The sequence below is a fragment of the Bison bison genome, unplaced genomic scaffold, assembly GCF_000754665.1.
Source record: "Bison bison bison isolate TAMUID 2011002044 unplaced genomic scaffold, Bison_UMD1.0 scf7180017864180, whole genome shotgun sequence".
In the NCBI taxonomy this organism is placed as follows: Eukaryota; Metazoa; Chordata; class Mammalia; order Artiodactyla; family Bovidae; genus Bison; species Bison bison.
In genome coordinates this window covers 3071618-3089583 of record NW_011494752.1, presented here as the reverse complement: position 1 = coordinate 3089583, position 17966 = coordinate 3071618, and the positions used below count along the sequence as shown (strand labels likewise).

At 40.7% G+C, this 17966-nt stretch overlaps 1 protein-coding gene across 2 annotated transcripts in view; it reads right to left on the bottom strand.

Annotated features, from left to right (window-relative positions):
* Positions 1-17966, bottom strand: part of IKZF3 (IKAROS family zinc finger 3 (Aiolos)) — a 91238-nt gene that overhangs the window by 47904 nt on the left and 25368 nt on the right. The gene's annotated exons all lie outside the window — the stretch shown is intronic.

Below are 17966 nucleotides of genomic sequence, written 5' to 3'. Positions count from 1 at the left end.
AATAAATACACTACTTGATCATTGCTGCTGCTGCTAAGTCGCATCAGTCGTGTCCGACTCTGTGCGAGCCCAGAGACGGCAGCCCACAGGCTCCCCAGTCTCTGGGATTCTCCAGGCAAGAACACTGGAGTGGACTGCCATATCATTACTGTATAATTATTTAAAAAGAAATCTATTTCACAACGAGAACCAGGTATACCCAATATTTGGTCCTAAAGACTCTGAAGATGAAGAGTGTACCCCCAAAGTTCATGTCTGTCAGAAATTTCAGAACGTGACTTTATTAGAAACTGGGTCATTATAGGTGTAATTAGTTAAGAGGAGGTCACACTGGATGGGCCTTTAACTCAATGACTAGTGTTCTTGTAAGTAGAAGGGAAGACACACACCAATACACTCAGAGACGGCCCTGCAATGATTAAATTGGAGTTGTGCTGGTACAAGCCAAGCAACACCCAGGATTGCTGGGAGTCACCAGAAGCTAGAAAGAGGCAAGGAAGGATTCTTTTCTAGAGCCTTTTAGAGGGACCATGGTGGTGCTAACACTTTCATTTGGAACGTCTAGCATCCAGAACTATTAGAGAGTAAATTTCTGCTGTTTAAGCCACCCGGTTTGTGGTAATTTGTTATAGAAGCCCTAGGAAACTAATACGAAGGGTAAATGTGCCACTTAAGCAGAGTAAACAGCCGAAGCTGATGGATATTGAGATACACTGTGTACTTTTTGCCCAGTAGCAGCTCAAGAACAAACTGCTAGCCTAAGTAGAAAGAGATGGTGGTTGTTAGGGGAATGCTGAAAAATGGAGGCCAGTAGTATATTAAATGCAGGGTACTGGTAGCCAAATTTATATTCCCTAATTATTCAAAGAAGAAAAGCAATGCCATCCACATATTCAAAAACTCAAAACATACAGATGATGGAATTTTCCCTTCACTATTCTAAGTGGGAAATGGCAAGGGGTAGGGATTCAATTTCAGAGGAAGAAGGACTGAAACAAAAAGCTATGAGGTTCTATGTCAGACATTCTTCCTTTAACTGTATTTCTTTTTCACAGGGCCCTGCTGGGATGACATCCCACCATTTGATGTGTCGTCTCTACCTAGTTATATCCTAGGTACACCACCATTAAAACACATTTTACCTCTAACCCTGATCTCCAGAGGCTTTATTTTATTCTTCTGTGATCACAGGCCAGATACAAACAATAAGAATATTTTCTCTTGTGATATATTATGATTGCTTTAATTTCTACTTTTGACATTATAATATCTCAATGACATTTTCAATCCAATAGGAAAGTCCCAATATCCTCTGTATTCAGTGAAGTTCCTATGATACTCCCAGCAATCATCCGGTGCTAAACAAAAATAAAGACCTGGGGAACCCTTGGTTATTTCTTACTGCTCAAGATCAGTTTGACTCAGGGGAGTTCAGGGGAGAATGGATACATGTATATGTATAGCTGATTCCCCTCACTGTTCACCTGAAACTATCACAACCATTATTTGTTAATCAGCTATACCCCAAAGTAAAAAAAAAAAAAATCAGTCTGACAACAGTTGGAGTTGGTTACCACTAAGAAGAGAAAAAATTGTTCACAGGAGTCAATGACTAGGCTGGAAAACTCTCAATCTTTTCAAAAATCCAGGTGGATTATATTACTTCCTGCTGCTGCTGCTGCTGCTAAGTCACTTCAGTCGTGTCCGACTCTGTGCGACTGCATAGACAGCAGCCCACCAGGCTCCCTCATCCCTGGGATTCTCCAGGCAAGAACACTGGAGTAGGTTGCCATTTCCTTCTCCAATGCATCAAAGTGAAATGTGAAAGTGAAGTTGCTCAATCGCATCCAACTCTCAGTGACCCCATGGACTGCAGCCTTCCAGGCTCCTCCGTCCATGGGATTTTCCAGGCAAGAGTACTGGAGTGGGGTGCCATTGCCTTCTCCGATATCACTTCCTAGATGAGTATTTTTGAAAAGATGTAAATGTGGGCCACGAGGGTTGTTTTTTTTCTCAAAAAGTTTATAATGTAATGGGGTGAAAATTTGTCATGCACAAACAAATCCAGATAGAGTACAATAAGGCTTAAATAAATAGTAATTAAACACACACCCAAACGTCAACTCTAAGACCATACTTGAGGAGGCGGGGCTTGGCACAGTACAAGAAGGCCTCATGGAGGAAATAAACTTGAATTGATTTAAATATCTCTAGTGCTTCAGTCTACTAGATTTACATTTTCAGGAAGAAAGGAGGAACCAACTGAGTGGTAGACACAACACTGAATCCACAAATGGTTTTATTTGTGACCAACTGGCTTATATAAACTGTAGTGGCATAAAGCTATACCCACAGTACATGTGTGTGATAAACAGAGCTGTTAGTGATGTATATTTTTCAAATTCAAAATATAATCCCGTTAGACCCCAACTGATGCCTTTTTGGTATGGTTACATGAACCCTGTTCCTTTCAAGAACAATAGCTTTCTTAAGCTATCACACAATACATGCATACTCTAGGCCAAGAGTCAAGAAACTATGGCCTGCAGGCCAAATCTGACCCACTCAGTGCCTGACTTTATAAGTAAAGTTCTTGAAGGCCATGCACATTCAATTCTGCACCTGCTACAGTTGCTTTACATTACAACAGCAGAGTTGAGAAGCTGCAAAACTGTGTTGCCCACAAAGTCTGAGATATTTACTACCTGGCCCTTTACAGAAAAAAAATATTGCCTAGGGAAACAAGTATGGGAAACAAGTAAACATAAGTTAAATGTTTACACCTTTTAAAAGTTTTTTTTCCCAAATATTTTATTTTGTTTCTCAAACAACAATACTAGTTGGGTAAAGCCTTTTCCCTCTAAAAATTTAGTCGGTCTTTCCACAAGAGAAAAATAAAGTAAGTGTTTCTAATTTTTCTATAAAATAATTTTCTAAGAGTTGGAAAATTAGAAAGAGGCACATGACACATTTAAATATGTACATTAAACATGATTACAATTATTCTGAATTTAAAACATTCCAAGATTGGTCTGGTCTCAGTGTCTAAAACTTTCCGGAGGACATTAAAATACACTTCCACAAACTTAAATAAATTAAGATCCTCTAAAGCATACTTTTAAAATAATCATTATTACCATGCGGGATCTTAGTTCCTTGATTGAACCCATGCTTCCTGCAATGGAAGTCTGGAGTCTTAACTACTGGGCCATCAGGGAGGTACTCCTAATTCCCTTTAAAAATATAATCCTAACTCTAGTCTTAATGTTTCTCGACGCTAAATATGGGGCTTCCCTGGTTGCTCAGACAGTAAAGAATCTGCCTGTGATATGGGATACCTGGGTTCAATCCCTGGGTCAGGAAGATCCCCTGGAGGAGGGCGTATTCAACCCATGGTGAATATGGCAGAAGTGCCTTAATATACCGATATATTAAGATTCATTACTATATATCTTTTCTCAGGCAATGTTACTTTTCAATTCTGTTATTTCATATTTTAGCATGTATAATTTGTATATACTGATCATATGGTATCTTTTCAAAAAGCAGACACCTGGTAACAATCTTTCCCAAGGTATATGACCCCGATCAAGTGCCGGCATTATGTTACATTACAGTACAGTAGTCTGCTTAATCATGAAATGATGAATTAATCTTTCAATGCTAAAGGTAGCCTATTCACTTCTAAATTGGACTTAACTGTTTCTTCTCTTTCTCAAATTATTCAGAATGATTGATAATATCTTCTAGTCTTTACCAAGAACCACATGACACTCCCAGGCCCCTAACAAGTGAGAAAAATAGACAGATATTCCAGTAATCCACTGACATGTAGCTGGAGATGACAGCAGTTGGAGATGACCCTTAGAAGCACTTCTTGATCAGGGTCATAATAGTGTTGCATGGACTCCTCGAGAAGTGCTACACCACATGGCTTTTAATAATATTTGTTTTAAATTCCTGTAGTTGAACAGAGTTATTTGGTTTCTTCTTTACATTTCAGTATTTAATCTTTTCCCCTCAACTATCTGAAAACATAAAACTCAAAGGCTACTTCTGAACCCAGAGCATATTCTAACATAAATTGTAAATTCCCAGACTGAAAGTAGTATAGGGATAGCCATTTCAACCCTAGACTTCATGGTGTTATCCACCAGACCTCAGAAACCCTAACTTGGAAAAATGCAAGCCAATGACATGGTTATCATTTGCCTTATTCTGAATGTGACTCCATGGTTGTCACCTTCAGAAAGTTGCACAAAGTTGGTAGAACACCATATGCCTTTCCTCAGCACAAATGACCACATCCTGTGCCAGGCAGCAATTTTCAGTCTCTGTGGTTAAGAACTGGTACAAATTAATGTATAGTTAGGCAGAGCTGGAATGTTAGTTGAAGCTGTGATTTGAGTCTCAGAAGTTTTAGATATAGACCTTCATTTCTGGGGCCTTAAGAAGCTAAGACAAAAGAAGATGATTCAGAGAAACAATTTTTGTCTTTTTCTTTTCTTCCTTTAAGGAAAAAGTGTGTGTGTATGCGTGTGTGTATTTTTAACCGAACAAATGTTTACTGCACATCTACTCCCAAGTACTATTCTAGGTACTGCAAATACCTAGAGCAAAAAAGAAAACTCAAGATCCTAGCTCATGAAGGGTGGAAAAAGAGACACAATAAACAAATAAAACTCCAAAACTATCCATTGCAAAGTGCCACGCAGAGAATTAAAATAGGCTACTGTGTTAAAATAACTGGGTTGTCAAGGAAAGTCTCTCTGAAGAAATGTCATTAAGATGAGATCTGAGTGATATTCACAAAGCAGTACTGATAATATTTATCAACATAAATATTAATACAAAATGCTTACAATGCTAACATAAATATAGTGCTCAAAAGTCACAAAAACAGTCTGGAAGTATTTCATATGCTAATACAGACTATATTTGAGTGGTAGATCAGAAGTCGATTTTTCTTTTTTCTATTTCTATGAACTTTCTGAACTGTGGTAAAACACAAAAATACATTTAGTCTTTGTCCCCAATTCCTTACTCAGAGTTCCTAAAACCCTTGAAATTTCCTGAATGATAGGAGCATCTTTTGCTATTCATAACAAGCTCCTTTCAATCATACCTGAACTTGTGCTACTGAGGTAACTTGGGGTGCAGCCCCCAGATAGCCTCAGGATGGGTTGGTCACCAGAAACACCAAGTGATTAGAGGACTGGAATTTTCAGTGCCACCAACCAACCTCCAGAAAGGGAACTGGAGATTGAGCTCTATAAATACTTTTGAACGGTAAGATTCAGAGAGCATCTGGTGAGGACATCAAACTGCTGAGAAGGTGGTATGCCCAGGGAGGGCATGGAAGCTTTGCACCCCACCCCACCCCCCATCCCATAGCTTGTCCTATGCACCTCTTCCATTTGCTGTTCCTGAGTTGTGTCCTTTATGATAAACCAGTAATAATATGTAAAGTGCTTTCCTAAATTCTGAGTCATTCTAGCAAATTATCAAACCTGGGAGTGGGGGTGGGCAGAGTTGTGGGAAATCCTAAATCTGTAGTCAAACTGGACAAAAGTGCAGGTAACCTGGGGACCTGGTACTTTCAACTGGTGTTTGAAGTGAGGGTAGTCTTGTGGGACTGAGCCCTTAACCTGTGGGTTCTGTGCTAACTCCAGAAGTTAGTATCAGAATTGAATTGATGTCTGGAGAATCAGTTGTTGGTGTTGGAAAACATCCTAGAATAGGTGTCAGGAGTGGGATTTGCTAGAACAGTCCTTGTTCATAGAACATATAGTTTGGGAAGAAAAAGAGGGCAATGAAGAACCTCTGATTCTTGGCCACATGGTCACCCATGTTACAGAGCAGCAGTTATGCTAGGATCAGTTACTATAAAGTAAAATTGCTGCTACTGCTAAGTTGCTTCAGTCAAGTCTGACGCTGTGCGACCCCATAGATGGCAGCCCACCAGGCTCCCCTATCCCTGGGATTCTCCAGGCAAGAACACTGGAGTGGGTTGCCATTTCCTTCTCCAATGCATGAAAGTGAAAAGCGAAAGTGAAGTCGCTCAGTCGTGTCCGACTCTAGCAACCCCATGGACTGCAGCCTACCAGGCCCCTCTGTCCATGGGATTTTCTAGGCAAAAGTACTGGAGTGGGGTGCCATTGCCTTCTCCAATGCATGAAAGTGAAAAGCGAAAGTGAAGTTGCTCAGTCGTGTCCGACTCTAGCAACCCCATGGACTGCAGCCTACCAGGCCCCTCTGTCCATGGGATTTTCTAGGCAAAAGTACTGGAGTGGGGTGCCATTGCCTTCTCCAATGGCAATGGAGAAGTAAAATTACCCAGAGTATTCAGAGATGGGTCCAACTCTTGGGAAGCTGATTCACTGGATATGTGCAGAAATGCAAACTGATAAGAAAAAAGTGAAATGCATAATTCCTTGGTCACTGTTATTGGCAAGAGCTGAAATGAAGAGAGTTCTGGGTCAGACCTTGAGGACTGATCAAGCTCAGATTTCAGTTGGATTCTGCTTCAGATACAAGGCTCAAAGTTTCCCCTAAAAAGAAAAACTACGCAGAAATGGCAGAGAGTACCTCTAAGAAGGTACTTCATGTGGTAGGAAGGCAAAACCAAGAAACTACTGAAACCAGGGGGTAGAATGTGAAAGAGTTGTCTTATTTTGTGAATCAGTACCATCAGTTTCCTGGAGAACTTTTAGTAAAACAGATTGTGAGAGTGACTAATTTAGGGGCACTGTCTTTAGTTCTGAATGCTATAGAGTGGAAGAGCATGTCTGGGTTGATAAAGGACCCACTGCTCACTATGAAACAACTGCAGGTGGTTAAGACCCAGCCAGACACACAGCATGTTTTCCATGAGGAAATGGTCAGCTTGATGGACTGGATAAAAGCCACCATAAGGTCTGCTTACGCTGAGAAAGAGGACCATCCAACTCCCTCTGTAAGTGCCAAATAGAACAACCCAGATGAAGCAGCTGATATGTTTCATATGTAAGCCAGATGACACTGACTTTATGACAACCAAGATAGTCACTCACTGAATATGCCTATTACCGAGGTCATAGTAAATGCTATTGGTTAAGGGGGTGTTCTGATTGATTTCAAACATATACAGCAGTAAGTGGCAGCTTGCAGCAAGTAGCAGTAAGCAGCAGCTAGAAGCAAGGTCTTAGTTTCCCAGACTGGGAGTCCTAACCACTGGACCACAGGGGTCAGCAGTTAGGGTCTGAGTCCCTAGTCTTTGTCTGCCTAGTCAAGAACAAATTCAGGTGAGGAGGTAGAAGGTGAAGAGTAAAGTAATAAGTTTATTAAAAAGGAAAGTACATGCAGAAAGGCACACAGGTGAACTCAGAGAGAGAATCACACCTTTGGGAAGTTTAAATTCTTTATAAGGGGGCAGTTTTTCAGGTCTTTGTCTTCCCTTAGGCCAATCATCTTTTTTTGTCCCCTCCCACCAGCCCACCAGTTAATTTGTCTCAGGACTCTCCCCTGAGGTGTGCAAACACCCTTAGCCAAGAAGAATCTTGAAGTGAAGGCTTCTTGGAAAAGCAAGACTCATTAACCCCTGATTTTTGACCCCAAGGAGCCTTTCTGCGCATGTATAGTGTCTTCGTTGTCCCAAAGTGTGGGGGCGGCAGGGGGGTCTGAGATCCTTTACTCTTTCACCCAAACAGGGTTTTGCCCCTCTTTGTCCTTGCCATGCCTATTATTTTAAGGTTTTTACAAGAGACGAAGACTGGCTATTTACCCTGTTTCTTCTGTTACTTGCATTTTGGAGGGCAAACAGGAGGCTGATTGTAAATGCCTTAACAATTTAAATGCCCACCTATCTCTTGTCTCAGGAAATGCAAACAGGAGGCTAATTGTAAGTATCCAGCCTGAAGCCCACTTCTTCCTGCCCCATGAAATGCAAACAGGACGCCAGTTGTAAATGTCTAACCTGGAGCCCATGTATCTCCTAACTCATAAGCATGCACATGTTGTATATAGCATGGTAAAGTTACTGCAGCCACAGAAGGAGATGAGAATGAGGCCTGAAAGGAAGAAGTTTATTACATTCATATGATCCATAGAAGGGGTCACCACATAACAAACAGGGCCACAGGGGAAAGCGCCGGTGCCAGTCAGAATACAGAAAAGAGCAAGGAAAATCCTAGGCTAAGAGCCTTCATTGGACTTTCAGAGAAAAGGCAAGGCAGGCAGGATAAACAGTTAAGGACTGGTTGGTTTGAATAATTACAGCAGGCTTTGTGACAAGTGGTCTCTAGTTGTCTGGTACTTAGCCTTGGATTGATTTCAGGCAAGGGAAATATTAGTTGAGTTCATGAGATTTAGATAAGGAGATAGTAGTTGGGGGGTACAGACTCCGGATTTGGTTGGTTTGTATATGAAAAACATGCTCCTGGCCAAGTCCTTTGCTACCTCTAACAGAAACAGAAGAGATTAAGAAGAGGTGGCAAGAATACACAGAAAAGTTATACAGAAAGTGTCTTAATAACTTGGATAACTACAATGGTGTGATCACTCATCTAGACCCAGACATTTTGGAGTGTGAAGTCAAGTGGGCCTTAGGAACTCCAGCTGAGCTATTTCAAATCCTAAAAGATGATGCTCTTAAAGTGCTACACTCAATATGTCAGCAAATTTGGAAAACTCAGCAGTGGCCACAGGACTGGGAAAGGTCAATTTTCATTCCAGTCCCAAAGAAGAACAATGCTAAAAAGTGTTCAAACTATCATACAGTTGCACTCATTTCATATGCTAGCAAGGTTATTCTCAAAATCCTTCAAGCTAGGCTTCATGAACCAAGAAATTCCAAATGTACAAGCTGGATTTAGAAAAGGCAGAGGAACCAGAGATTAAATTGCCAACGTCTGTTGGATCATAGAAAAAGCAAAAGAATTACAGAAAAACATCTACTTCTGCTTCATTGACTACACTAAAGCCCCTGACAGTGTGGATCACAAAAAACTGTGGAAAATTCTTAAAGAGATGGGAATACCAGACCACCTCACCTGGCTCCTGAGAAACCTGTATGCGAGTCATGAAGCAATAGTCAGAATCAGATATGGGAGAACTGACTGGTTCAAAACTGGGAAAGGAGTATGACAAGGCTGTATATTGTCACCTTGCTTATTTAACTTATATACAGAGTACATAATGTGAAATGCCAGGCTGGATGAAGCACAAGTTGGAATCAAGATTGCTGAGAGAACTATCAACAACCTCAGATATGTAGATGATAGCACTCCAATGGCCAAAAGTGAAGAGGAACTAGAGAGCCTCTCAATGAGGGTGAAAGAGGAGAGCAGAAAAAGTTGGCTTAAAACTCAACATTCAAAAAACTAGGATGAAGGCATCTTGTCCCATCACTTCATGGCAAATAGAAGGGGAAAAAGTGGAAGCAGTGGCAGATTTTATTTTCTTGGGCTCCAAAATCATTGTAGATGGTGATTGCAGCCATGAAATTAAAAGACACTTGCTCCTTGAAAGGAAAGCTATGACAAACCTAGACAGCATACTAGAAAGTAGAGACATCTCTTTGCTGACAAAGATCCACTAATTATTAGAGAAATGCATATCAAAATTACAATGAGGTTCCACTTCACACTGATCAGAATGGCCTTAATGAAAAAGTCTATAAATAATAAATGCTGGGGAGGGTGTGGAGAAAAGAGAACCCTCCAACACTGTTGGTGGGAACGTAAATTGGTGCAGTTACTATGGAAAACAGTAAGGAGGTTCCTCAAAAAACTAAAAATAGAGTTGTCATATAATCCAGCAATCCCACTCCTGGGCATATATCCAGACAAAACTATAGTTCAAAAAGATACGTGTGGCCCAGTGTTCACTGCAGCACTATCTACAACACCCAAGATACTGAAGCAACCTAAATATCCTTCTCCAGGGAATCCTCCCCACCCAGGAATCGAAGGGCAGGCAGATTCTTTACCACTGAGTCACCAGCCTCAGACAAAAAACAGAATGAAATAATGCCATTTGAGGTAACATGGATAGACCTAGAGACTGTCATACTAAGTGAAGTAAGTCAGACAGGAAAAGACAAATATCATATGATATCACTTATATGTGGAATCTAACATATGACACAATGAACTTATTTATGAAATGGAAACAGACTCATAGACTTAGAAAACAAACTTATAGGTTACCAAAGGGGAAAGGAGCTGAGGGAGAAATAAATTAGGAATTTGGGATTAGCAGATACAAACTACTATATATAAAATAGATAAACATGCAAAACTGAATACCAGTCCATCTTATCTGTCTCCTGAGAAACCTGTATGTGGATCAAGAAGCAAAAGTTAGAACCCTGTATGGAATAACTGATTGGTTCAAGATTGAGAAAGGAGTTCAACAGGGCTGTCTGCTGTCACCCATTTGTTTAATCTATACGCTGAGCACATCATGAGAAATGCCAAGCTAGATGAGTTAAAAGCTGGAATCAAGATGGGTGGGAGCAACATCAACAACCTCAGATATGCAGATGATACCACTCTAATGGCAGAAAGTGAAGAGGAACTAAAGAGCCTCTTGATGAGGGTGAAGGAGGAGTGTGAAAGAGCCAGCTTAAAACTAAATATTAAGAAAACTAAAATCATGGTATCCAGCCCCATTACTTCATGCAAATAGAGGGGGAAAAGATGGAAGTAGTGACAAATGTCCTCTTCTTAGGCTCTAAAATCACTGAGGATGGTGACTGCAGCCATGAAATCAGAAGACATTAGCTTCTTGACAAAAAGCTATGACAAACCTAGACAGTCATTACTCTGTTGACTAAGGTCCATATTGTCAAGGCTATGGTCTTCCCAGTGGTCATGTACGGTTGTAAGAGCTGGACCATAAAGAAGGTGGAGTACCAGAGAATTGATGCCTTCAAACCGTGGTGCTAGAGAAGACTCCTGAGAGTCCCATGGACAGCAAGATCAAACCAGTTAAGCTTAAGGGAAATCAACCCTGAATACTTATTGGAAGGACTGATGCTGAAGCTGAAACTGCAGTATTTTGGTCATCTGATGCGATTTACAGCGGACTCATTGGGAAAGTCCCTGATGCTGGGAAAGATTCAGGGCAGAAGGAGGAGAGGGCGTCAGAGGATGAGATGGCTGTATGGCATCACCAATGCAATGCACATGAACTTAGGCAGGAGGTGGTGAGGGACAGAGAGGCCTAACGTGCTACAGTCCATGGAGTTGCAAAGAGTCAGACATGACTGGGCGACTGAACAACATGTACACCTGAATCACTCTGCTGTATACCAGCAACTAACAGAACATTGTAAATCAACTATACTTCAATTAAAAAAAAAAAACAAAATGAATATAAGGGTTAATGGATTAAGGTGAAAGTTTGGAGGAAAACTGGTATGTCCTAAGTGATTGCAACTCTTTTACCTGGATGTATTATGGGAATGGTTGCTGTGTCTGACCAGGGAACTCTTTTGTAGAACAGGAGGCATGAAAATCTATCCTTCAAGTAATATTAATTGGACATGCTAAATGAGGATGAATAAGATTGCCCAAGTCCACACAGGGTAGAAGAGAAGCTGGAGCACTGGCGTGGACAAACTCTATGCAATAGTTCTATGTGGAGCACAGACTGGGGCTTATGGCAAAAACCTGGGAGTGCTTCCTAGTGACAGCTATGGCGATGACAGAATAGAGAATTTCTACTTGAGGGGAAAGTAGTGGGCTTATATCAGACATTAATTGAAACTTCCCCAATGATTGCAGGACAAACAATAATCTCAGTATCTGAAATACCCATGGTATCTTAGATGGTATCAGAAAAATGTTCTAATGAGGAGGGCAATGCCCAGAAGAGTGCCACAAGAAAATGGAAATGGCTTACACAGGATTATGCTACAAGAGAATGCAAGCTGCAGATATAAGCAGGGAGCCTCTTTTCTATTAGGACTGACTTTGGAACTGTGTAAGGAGCTGCCAGATTCTATCATCACTTGGACAGTGCCCTATAAACTGCTCTCTCTTTTTTTTTAAAGCTTTTTATTTTTTATTGGAGTATAGCCAATTAACAATGTTGTGATAGGTGGACAGTGAAGGGACTCAGTCATACATATACATGTATCCATTCTCCCCCAAACTCCCCTTCCATCCAACCTGCCCCATAATATTGAGCAGAGTTCCATGTGCTATACAGTAGGTCCCTGTTGGTTATCCATTTTAAATATAGCAGAGTATACATGTCCATCCCAAACTATCCCTTCCCAGCATCCTCTCCCTGCCCCAACCCCAGCAACCATTAATTTATTCTCTATGTCTGTGAGTCTCTTTCCCCTATAAACAGTTCTTGTGTTCAGTCACTCAGTTGTGTCTGACTCTTTGCGGCCCCCGCCAGGCTCTTCTGTTCAAGGAATTTTCCAGGCAAGAATACTGGAGTGGGTTGCCAATATCTACTCCAGGAGATGTTCCAGACCCAGGGACTGAACCCAAGTCTCTTATGTCTCCTGTATCATAAGATTCTTTACCACTGGTACCACTTGGGAAGCCCAAACAGCTCTTAACTGACCAACAAAGGTCTGCTTGATGTATGGATGGCAGTCTAAGGTAAATGGCCAATATCCTATTTGAAAGACCTTCTTCAATCTTCTGATTGAAGAAGGTAAAAACAAATCAGTTTGGTGGGATGAATTACATGCTGCTTTCCTAGCAGTGATGGAAGAATTGAACAATAATGAAAGCCTCTATGTTTTGGTTTTTACCTGACTAATGTGTGATGGTCAATGACCTGGCCATATTGATAGGCAGAAGGCAATAGAAATCTGGCCTATTAAAGGGATGCCCACATGGAGTAGAACCCTGCAGAAATCACTATGGAAACTGGAGAGTACATTAAAGCAGGACAGGTTGACGTTCAACAGAAGAATCTCCTTCCAGACTAGATGATGATCAGTCATCCAGTTTATATACTGGTATATTAGCTTGAGATGGCAACCTGGGTCCATGAAATGAGTAGACATTTGGGGACCAAAGTAGTGCAGAGGGCTGAATTTGGACATATTCCTTTTGCACTCTTTGAGGCTCAAAATGCCAACAAGAACTGTTCAGTATGCCAACAAGAGAAACAGAGGCTGCAGATGGCTATGGGGGGATTCCTCAGGGGGAAGACCCCACACATAGCTGGTAGGTGGATTACACTGTACCAATGTCAGTAGCCCCAGCAGGGCTACAAATGGGTTTTGACAGACTAGACATTGACTCTCTACTGAGTTTTGCTTACCTGGTGATAGAAGCAGAGTCCAAGTACTATAAAAGAATCGCAATAGAAGATATTGAACACATTTGGATCATCAAATCACATTTTATCAGAGAAAGGAACACACTTTACAGCTCATAATGCCAAATAATGAATAGTCAGAGAGATTCTTCTCGGAATAAGTTTCATAGAAAATTGGAACAAGCATTTGAAATACTCCTTGTTTAAAACAGGGGGAGATGGAGGCATGAGGGTTTGGTTAACGTGTTTTCAACAGTAAAAAAAAAAAAAAAAGATACAATCTGTTTGTAGGATATATATTAAATTTTAAGTTGACCTTAAAATGCATTCCAATATACATCAGGTGCAGACAAATACTGTTTGACTCCATCTACACAAGACACCTAGAACAGTCAAATTCATGGAGTCAGAGGCTGGGGGTAGAGAGTGGGGACAGGGAACGGGGAGTTAGTATTTAATGGGGACAGAGTCTCAATTTAGGAAGGTAAAAAATTCAGGAGATGGATGATGGTGAGAGTTGCACAACAATGTGAATGCACTTGGTGCCACTCAACTGTATAATTAAATATGGTTAAAACAGTATGTTTTATATTATGTGACTTTAACCACAACAAAAAAATTTTAATAAAACATTAAAAAAAAAGACACAACATAATAGGAGCTAAGGCAGCGTTGTTCCCACAAATGGATTCCTCTGTTTTTCTGGGGAAGAGAGGGTGGTGAGAGGCTGCTGGTATGATCATGCAATTTTTTTCATGAGAGGAAAACAATGGTCTGACTACATGATTCTTTCCAAGGAGAGAGGACACTGGTATGATAAACATACTTTTTGTTTTCTTCTCCATATACCTCAACTTTCCCTTTCCAATCTGATGCCCTGTGGTCACAGGACCAGGGATGCAACTACAAGTGCCAGAAACAGGCAAGAAATTGTAACTATAGTTTTACACCTTTATGTCAGGATTCCTAAAGGCCTGGCAGGGCAGGTAGTGCCTTCATTCTATTTGGCAAAATCAAGGTTAACACTTGAAAGTGGCTATTGCCCCGTGGTAAAAATAAATAGTCCAGTGGTTATGTAGCTAAGTAATTCTACCCTATATGACTAGAAAGGAACTGAAGGGGAAGCACTTACTACACTAGTATGTTGCCTGAAATCTAGAACAGCACAGTTGCTAAATCTAAAGTTCCTTCCAAATGTGGAAAAGTTTAGGTATAAATAAATGGAGAGAAGGAGGAACAGTAGTTCAGGGTAAAGGAATGAATCAATGGGCTATGCAAATGAAGGAAATCTAATATCATATTACAATCTCAACAGAGGCTCAGAGCAAGGGAATAATACCATCTTTTAGCTCAATTATGGGCTTCCCTGGTGGCTCAGAAAGTAAAGAATCCACCTGCAATGCGGGACAGCAGGGTTCAGCTCCTGGTTTGGGAAGATCCCCTGGAGAAGGTAACTCCAGTATTCTAGCCTGGAGAATTCCATGGACAGAGGAGCCTGGCAGGCTACAGACCATGGGGTCATAAACAGTCGGACGCAACTAAGCAACTTTCACTTTAGCTCAATTACACCAGATGCTTGAAAAGATGAAACCATGTATTGCTGAGACTACTTGTGGCTTTGGAACTTGACAAGATCAAACGGAAGCACACAAATCTGAGTGGTCTCACCCTTGAAGACATTTTCATATGATATGATGATGGACTAGAGTAATTAATGACTGAATGTGACTCTAGTGATGTACCAGTATCTTTTGACTTATATGATGCTTTTGCTATAAGAGATTAGTGGTCAGAGACAAAATATACATTTGGTCTCTGTCCCAGGTTCCTGGTATGAAGTTCCTAGTTCAGTAAGTCACTCAGTCGTGTCTGTCTCTTTGCGACCCCTGGACTGCAGCACACCAGGCCTCCCTGTCCATCACCAACTCCCAGAGTTTACTCAAACTCATGTCCATTGAGTCGGTGATGCCATCCAACCATCTCATCCTCTGTCATCCCCTTCTCCTCCCGGCTTCAATCTTTCCCAGCATCAGGGTCTTTTCAAATGAGTCAGTTCTTCCCATCAGGTGGCCTAAGTATTGGAATTTCAGCTTCAGCATCAGTCCTTCTAATAAATATTCAGGACTGATTTCCTTTAGGATGGGTTGGTTGGATCTCCTAGCTGTCCAAGGGACTCTCAAGAGTCTTCTCCAGCACCACAGTTCAAAAGCATCAGTTCTTCGGTGCTCAACTTTCTTTATAGTCCAACTCTCACATCTGTACATGACTACTGGAAAACCATAGCTTTGACTAGATGGACCTTTGTTGGCAAAGTAATGTCTCTGCTTTTTAATAGGCAGTCTAGGTTGGTCATAACTTTTCTTTCAAGGAGCAAGCGTCTTTTAATTTCATAGCTGCAATCACCATCTGTAGTGATTTTGGAGCCCCTGAAAATAAATTCTCTCTCACTGTTTCCATTGTTTCCCCATCTATTTGAAGTTCCTAAAACCCTTGGAATTCCCTGAGTGATAAGAATGTCTTTTGTTATTCATAACAGGCCCCTTTCAATAATACCTGAGTTTATGCTACTCAAGTAACTTAGGTTGCAGCCCCTAAATAGCCTAGGTCACCTGAAACACCAAGTGATTAGAGGACTGGAACTTTCAGCGTCACGCACCAACCTCCAGGAGGGGAACTGGAGATTGAGCTCTATAATACTTTTGAACCGTAAGATTCAAAGAGTGTCTGGTGATGACATCAAGCTGCTGAGAGTGTGGTTGGCCCAGAGAGGGCATGGAAGTTTTGCACTCCCCACCCCACAGCTTGCCCTATGTACCTCTTCCATTTGGCTATTCCTGAGTTGCGTTCTTTATGATAAACCAGTAATAGTATGTAAAGGGTTTTCCTAAGTTCTGTGAGTCATTCTAGCAAACGATCAAACCTGAAGGGAGGGTGGTGTGGGAAATCCTAAATCTGTAGTCAAGTTGGACAGAAGGGCAGGTAACCTGGGGACCTGGAACTTTCAACTGAAGTCTGAGTGAGGGCAGTCTTGTGGCTGAGTTCTATGAGTTTTGTAATAATTCTAGAAATTAGCATAAGAATTGAATTGAATTGTTGGATGCCCAGTTGGTATCTAGAGAACTGGTGGAAAACATCCTAAACAAACTTTCTATCATGAATATGTATTACTTTAATAACAGAAAAGAGTAAAATAAACATGTTATTTTAAAAAATGAAATATGAAAAGACAACCAACAGAATGGGAAAAAATATTTGCAAAGCGACCAACAAGAGATTAATCTCCAAAATATACAAATAGCTCATGCAGCTCAATATCAAAAAAGCAATCAATTGAATCAAAATAAGAGCTAAAGATCTAAATAGACATTTCTCCAAAGAAGACATACAGATGACCAAAAAAGCACATGAAGAGATGCTCAACATCACTGATTATTAGAGAAACACAAATCAAAACTACAATAAGGTACCACCTCACACTGGTCAGAATGGCCATCATCAAAAAACTTACAAACAATAAATGCTATAGAGAGTGTGGAAAAAAGGAATACCTCTTATGCTATTGGTGGGAATATAAATTGGTACAGTCACTACGGAAAAGAGTATGAAAGTTCCTCAAAAAAACAAAAAATATAGTTACCATATGATATAGCAATCTCATTCCTGGGCATATACTCAGAGAAAACCATAAATTGTAAAGATACACGAAACCCAATGTTCATTGCAGCACTATTTACAATAGTCAGGACATGGAAGCAAGCTAAATGACCATCACAGATGAATGAATAAAGAAGATATGGTGCATATATACAATGGAATATTACTCAGCCATAAAAAGGAATGAAATAATGCCATTTGCAACAACATGGATGGACCTAGAGATTGTCATACTGAGTGAAATAAGTCAGATACAAAGACAAATACCATATGATATCACGTATTGTAGAATCTTTAAAAATGTTACAAGTGAATTTATTTACAAATCAGAAATAGAGTCACAAACATAGAAAACAAACTTATGGTTACTGAGGGGGAAGGAGGGGAGGGATAAACCGGGAGATTGAGATTTACATATGCATACTACTATATATATAAAATAGATGACTAATAAGAACCTACTGTTAGCGCACGGAACTCTACTAAATACTCTGTAAAGACTTATATGGGAAAAGAATCTAAAAGAGTAGATATATATTTATATTTAACTGATTCACTTTTCTGTACAGTAGAAACTAACACTTGGCACCCCACTCCTGTACTCTTGCCTGGAAAATCCCCTGGACGGAGGAGCCTGGTAGGCTGCAGTCTATGGGGTCACTAAGACTCGGACATGACTGAGCGACTTCACTTTCACTTTTCACTTTCATGCACTGGAGAAGGAAATGGCAACCCACTCCAGTGTTCTTGCCTGGAGAATCCCAGGGACGGGAGAGCCTGGTGGGCTGCTGTCTGTGGGGTAGCACAGAGTCGGACACGACTGCAGCGACTTAGCAGCAGTAGCAGCAGAAACTAACACAGCATTGTAAATTAACTATACCCCAATAAAAGGTTTTTTTTCTTTTTTTTTAAATTTATTTTAATTGGAGGCTAATACTTTACAATATTGTGGTGGTTTTTGCCATACATTCACATGAGTCAGCCATGGGTGTATATGTGTTCCCCATCCTGACCCTCCCTCCCACCTCCCTCCCCATCCC